Source organism: Lampetra fluviatilis, chromosome 67 (assembly GCF_964198595.1).
Source record: "Lampetra fluviatilis chromosome 67, kcLamFluv1.1, whole genome shotgun sequence".
In the NCBI taxonomy this organism is placed as follows: domain Eukaryota; kingdom Metazoa; phylum Chordata; class Hyperoartia; order Petromyzontiformes; family Petromyzontidae; genus Lampetra; species Lampetra fluviatilis.
The window spans coordinates 1249316-1257147 of record NC_136341.1 but is presented as its reverse complement, the minus strand read 5'-3'; positions in this window follow the sequence as shown (position 1 = coordinate 1257147).

Sequence of the window (7832 nt, the reverse complement as noted above, 5' to 3'; positions counted from 1 at the left end):
GTTGTGGCCGAAACGTCGTGAGAATTGTTTCATTTTATTATGTTTTATTTTTATTATTTTATTACTTCCCTTCTACGTGACTTTACCGAAAAAACCAAGAAGATACAGCAGTGTGGTATACAGTAGGGTGGGTAGACTAATACAATGCATAGTCGAAGGTATAGGGTGGTGTATAGTAATACAGTATATAATTGAATGTTGGGTTTGTCTATGGCAGTATATAGTACGGTGTAGACTCGTGTGATGTAAGAGAATAAAGTTTAGCTGGAAGCATATTAGATTTTTTTGCGACGTAGAATTGTAATGTATTACTTACTGTTAGTAGCTCAGCTTATTGTAGAGTATATTTAGTATATTAGTTTATTATATTTAGTATATTAGTTTATTATATTTAGTATATTAGTTTATTATATTTAGTATACTGATGATACTGATGCAGTTTATACTTTAGTTGTTTTACGTGGTTGTTTAGTTGCTGCAGCTACATACTATTAACATTCCTTCCCTTTGTTAATGCTACTCCCTGCACCCTCCCTTTGATGCTGCTAATCCTGCATCATGCACGGGCATAGTATGACTTTAAACCCCCCGCCCACCTCCTACGCATTTCACAAGTAATGACTAATCCCATATCTGCATTTCCCATAAATATGCTAAATTCCGATTTAAAGCTTTCGTGACTGCAGGGATTCATCTTCTCGGTTCTTTCGGTAAAGTCACGTAGAAGGGAAATAATAAAATAATAAAAATAAAACATAATAAAATAATATAAGACTTTTTAAAATGTGTTCTTTTAATTATTTTATTATTTCCCTTCTACGTGACTTTACCGAAAGAACCAAGTATATGCTAAATTCCTCTGTTGATATGCAAATTCCTTTGTCAAGGCGCTCTTCCCCCTCCAACCCATCTTAAATATACGCTGCCAAGCCTGGTGGTGCTCATTCAGACGCTGTCTTTCCGACAGACCTGTTCTTCTGAACACCACTAAACTTGGCGGCGTATATTTAAGTATATATTTAAGTATATATTTAAGTATATATTTAAGTATATATTTAAGTATATATTTAAGTATATATTTAAGTATATATTTAAGTATATATTTAAGTATATACGCTGCCAAGCCTGGTGGTGCTCATTCAGACGCTGTCTCCCCGACAGCCCTGTTCTTCACCTGAGGACGGCTGCTTGCGTTGTGGCCGAAACGTCGTGAGAATTGTATTTTATTATGTTTTATTTTTATTATTTTATTACTTCCCTTCTACGTGACTTTACCGAAATAACCAAGAAGATGTTATATGTACATTATCTTAAAGAAAAAAAAATGTAACACTTAATAAAGGATGTTTTATTTACATTCTCTTGAAGAAAATAAAAGTAAACACTTAATAAAGGATGTTTTATTTACATTATCTTAAAGAAAAAAAATTTAACACTTAATAAAGGATGTTTTATTTACATTATCTTAAAGAAAATAAAAGTAAACACTTAATAAAGGATGTTTTATTTACATTATCTTAAAGAAAATAAAAGTAAACACTTAATAAAGGATGTTTTATTTACATTATCTTAAAGAAACATTTTTTTAACACTTAATAAAGGATGTTTTATCTACATTATCTTAAAGAAAAAACTAATTAAACACTTAATAAAGGATGTTTTATTTACATTATCTTAAAGAAAATAAAATTAACACTTAATAAAGGATGTTTTATTTACATTATCTTAAAGAAAAAACTAATTAAACACTTAATAAAGGATGTTTTATTTACATTATCTTAAAGAAAAAACTAATTAAACACTTAATAAAGGATGTTTTATTTACATTATCTTAAAGAAAATAAAATTAACACTTAATAAAGGATGTTTTATTTACATTATCTTAAATAAAAAACTAATTAAACACTTAATAAAGGATGTTTTATTTACATTATCTTAATAAAATAAAATTAAACACTTAATAAAGGATGTTTTATTTACATTATCTTAAAGAAAAGAAAATTAAACACTTAATAAAGGATGTTTTATTTACATTATCTTAAAGAAAAAAAAATTAAACACTTAATAAAGGATGTTTTATTTACATTATCTTAAATAAAAGAAAATTAAACACTTAATAAAGGATGTTTTATTTACATTATCTTAAATAAAAGAAAATTAAACACTTAATAAAGGATGTTTTATTTACATTATCTTAAATAAATAAATAAATTTTACACTTAATAAAGGATGTTTTATTTACATTATCTTAAAGAAAAAAAATTAAACACTTAATAAAGGATGTTTTATTTACATTATCTTAATAAAATAAAAGTAAACACTTAATAAAGGATGTTTTATTTACATTATCTTTAATAAAAAAAAATTAAACACTTAATAAAGGATGTTTTATTTACATTATCTTAAAGAAAATAAAAGTAAACACTTAATAAAGGATGTTTTATTTACATTATCTTAAAGAAAAAAATTAAATACTTAATAAAGGATGTTTTATTTACATTATCTTAAATAAATAAATAAAAATTAACACTTAATAAAGTATGTTTTATTTACATTATCTTAAATAAATAAATAAATTTTACACTTAATAAAGGATGTTTTATTTACATTATCTTAAAGAAAAAAAATTAAACACTTAATAAAGGAACTAATATTGACATTAAAACTCACGAGCCATGCACGCCTTTTTTAAAAAATCCCCGACGCTTATCCTAACTAGCGAATCAAAACGCTGGGCGCCTGGCGGCCGGTGTTTATCCCAACTACCATATACAACGGGACTCTCTCCACCAATCGGAAGCGCCGCTGGCGCCACGTGACTGCGCGTTGCCACGGCGACGGCATTAAACCGGAAGCGGCCGGGACAACGCTAAAGGTTTGGCTTCGTTAAGACTTTAAATATCGTGAAATTATCTTAAAACTTTCTTTAAATTATCTTTTTATTTTAAGTTATCCATTAATTATCTTTTTATTATCTTTTTATTAGCCGTAAATTATATTTTAATTTTCTTAACATTTCCTTTTAAATTATCCTTAATAAAGCTAAAGGTTTGGCTTCTTTAAGACTTAAAAAATATCCTTCAATTATCAGAAAATGTTCTTTAAACACTATTTAAATTATCCTTTAAATTATCTTTGAAAATTGTTAAAATTCTCCTTAATACAGCTAAAGGTTTGGCTTCGTTAAGACTTAAAAATAGCCGTAGATTATCTGTAAATAATCTTAAAATGAAATCCTTAATTAGATTAGTCGCCTAAATGTTACACTTTCGTCCCCTGAGTGTTTACACGATCTAACCACCACAACTACTACCACAACTACCACAACTACTACCACAACTACTACCACAACTACCACCACAACTACTACCACAACTACTACCACTACTACCACAACTACTACCACAACTACCACCACAACTACTACCACAACTACTACCACAACTACCACAACTACTACCACAACTACTACCACAACTACTACCACAACTACCACCACAACTACTACCACAACTACTACCACAACTACCACAACTACTACCACTACTACCACAACTACTACCACAACTACCACAACTACTACCACCAACTACTACAACTACTACCACAAACTACCACCAACTACTACAACTACTACCACAACTACCACAACTACTACCACAACTACCACCACAACTACTACCACAACTACTACCACAACTACCACAACTACTACCACAACTACCACAACTACTACCACAACTACCACCACAACTACTACCACAACTACTACCACAACTACCACAACTACTACCACAACTACCACAACTACTACCACAACTACTACCACAAACTACCACAACTACCACAACTACCACAACTACCACCACCAACTACCACAACTACCACAACTACCACCACTACCACCACCAACTACCACAACTACTACCACCACAACTACCACAACTACTACCACAACTACTACCACCACAACTACCACAACTACTACAACTACTACCACAACTACTACCACAACTACTACCACCACAACTACCACAACTACTACAACTACTACCACAACTACTACCACAACTACTACCACCACTACCACCACAACTACCACAACTACCACAACTACTACCACAACTACTACCACCACCAACTACCACCACAACTACTACCACCACTACCACCACAACTACCACAACAACTACCACAACTACCACCACCAACTACCACAACAACTACCACTACTACCACAACTACCACAACTACTACCACAACTACCACCACCAACTACCACCACAACTACTACCACCACTACTACCACAACTACCACAACTACTACCACAACTACCACCACCAACTACCACCACAACTACTACCACCACTACTACCACCACAACTACCACAACAACTACCACAACTACCACCACCAACTACCACAACTACTACCACTACTAACACAACTACCACAACCACCAACTACCACCACTACTACCACAACTACTACCACCAACAGCTACTACCACTACTACCACCACCAACCATGTCAACAACCATGTCAACAACCATGTCAATAACCATGTCAACAACCATGTCAACAACAATGTTAACAACCTTACCAACCAAGTCAACAACCATGTCAACAACCATGTCAACAACCATGTCAATAACCATGTCAACAACCATGTCAACAACAATGTTAACAACCTTACCAACCAAGTCAACAACCATGTCAACAACCATGTCAACAGCCATGTCAACAACCATGTCAACAACCATGTCAACAACAATGTTAACAACCTTACCAACCAAGTCAACAACCATGTCAACAACCATGTCAACAACCAAGTCAACAACAATGTCAACAACGATGTCAACAAACAAGTTAACAACCATGTCAACAACCATGTCAACAACCATGTCAACAAAAATGTCAACAACCATGTCAACAACCAAGTCAACAACCATGTCAACAACAATGTCAACCAATGTGAACAACGATGTCAACAACCTTACCAACCATGTCATCTATGTCAACAACCATGTCAACAACGATGTCAACAACCATGTCAACAACCTTACCAACCATGTCATCTATGTCAACAACCATGTCAACGATGTCAACAACCATGTCAACAACAATGTTAACAACCTTACCAACCATGTCAACAACCATGTCAACAACCATGTCAACAACCATGTCAACAACAATGTTAACAACCTTACCAACCAAGTCAACAACCATGTCAACAACCATGTCAACAACCATGTCAATAACCATGTCAACAACCATGTCAACAACAATGTTAACAACCTTACCAACCAAGTCAACAACCATGTCAACAACCATGTCAACAACCATGTCAACAACAATGTTAACAACCTTACCAACCAAGTCAACAACCATGTCAACAACCATGTCAACAGCCATGTCAACAACCATGTCAACAACCATGTCAACAACAATGTTAACAACCTTACCAACCAAGTCAACAACCATGTCAACAACCATGTCAACAACCAAGTCAACAACAATGTCAACAACGATGTCAACAAACAAGTTAACAACCATGTCAACAACCATGTCAACAACGATGTCAACAACGATGTCAACAACCAAGTTAACAACGATGTCAACAACGATGTCAACAACAATGTTAACAACCTTACCAACCATGTCAACAACCATGTCAACAACCATGTCAACAACAATGTCAACAACAATGTCAACAACAATGTCGACCACCGTCTGCTGTTCTATTTCTATTCTCAGTTTACCGGAGAAGCAGCGACGAGGCAGGCGGCCATGGACGATGCGCGGAAATCCGCGGTAAGTCACCCAGCTTAGCACACACACAACATGCTTAGCACACACACACACAACATGCTTAGCACACACACAACACGCTTAGCACACACACACAACACGCTTAGCACACACACACACAACACGCTTAGCACACACACACACACAACATGCTTAGCACACACACACACAACATGCTTAGCACACACACACAACACGCTTAGCACACACACACACAACACGCTTAGCACACACACAACACGCTTAGCACACACACACACAACACGCTTAGCACACACACAACACGCTTAGCACACACACACACACAACATGCTTAGCACACACACACACAACATGCTTAGCACACACACACAACATGCTTAGCACACACACACACAACACGCTTAGCACACACACACACACAAGATGCTTAGCACACACACACACAACACGCTTAGCACACACACACACACAACACGCTTAGCACACACACACACACAACACGCTTAGCACACACACACAACATGCTTAGCACACACACACACACAACACGCTTAGCACACACGCACACACAGCATGCTTAGCACACACACACACACAACATGCTTAGCACACACACACACAACATGCTTAGCACACACACACACACAACATGCTTAGCACACACACACACAACACGCTTAGCACACACACACACACAACATGCTTAGCACACACACACACAACACGCTTAGCACACACACACACACAACACGCTTAGCACACACACACACAACACGCTTAGCACACACACACAACATGCTTAGCACACACACACACAGCACGCTTAGCACACACACACACAACACGCTTAGCACACACACACACAACACGCTTAGCGCACACACACACACACAACATGCTTAGCACACACACACACAACATGCTTAGCACACACACACACAACATGCTTAGCACACACACACACAACACGCTTAGCACACACACACACAACATGCTTAGCACACACACACACAACACGCTTAGCACACACACACACAACACGCTTAGCACACACACACACACAACACGCTTAGCACACACACACAACATGCTTAGCACACACACACACACAACACGCTTAGCACACACGCACACACAACATGCTTAGCACACACACACACAACATGCTTAGCACACACACACACAACATGCTTAGCACACACACACACAACACGCTTAGCACACACACACACACAACATGCTTAGCACACACACACACAACACACTTAGCACACACACACACAACACGCTTAGCACACACACACACACACACAACACGCTTAGCACACACACACAACATGCTTAGCACACACACACACACAACACGCTTAGCACACACGCACACACAACACGCTTAGCACACACACACAACATGCTTAGCACACACACAACATGCTCAGCACACACACACACAACATTCTTAGCACACACACACACACAACACGCTTAGCACACACACACACAACACGCTCAGCACACACACACAACATGCTTAGCACACACACACAACATGCTTAGCACACACACACAACATTCTTAGCACACACACAACACGCTTAGCACACACACACACAACTGCTCAGCACACACACACAACATACTTAGCACACACACACAACACGCTTAGCACACACACACACACAACATGCTTAGCACACACACAACATGCTCAGCACACACACACACAACATTCTTAGCACACACACACACACAACATGTTTAGCACACACACACACAACATTCTTAGCACACACACACACAACATGCTTAGCACACACACACAACATGCTTAGCACACACACACAACATGCTTAGCACACACACACACAACACGCTTAGCACACACACACACAACATGCTCAGCACACACACACAACATGCTTAGCACACACACACACAACATGCTTAGCACACACACACACAACACGCTTAACACACACAACATGCTTAGCACACACACACACAACATGCTTAGCACACACACAACACGCTTAGCACA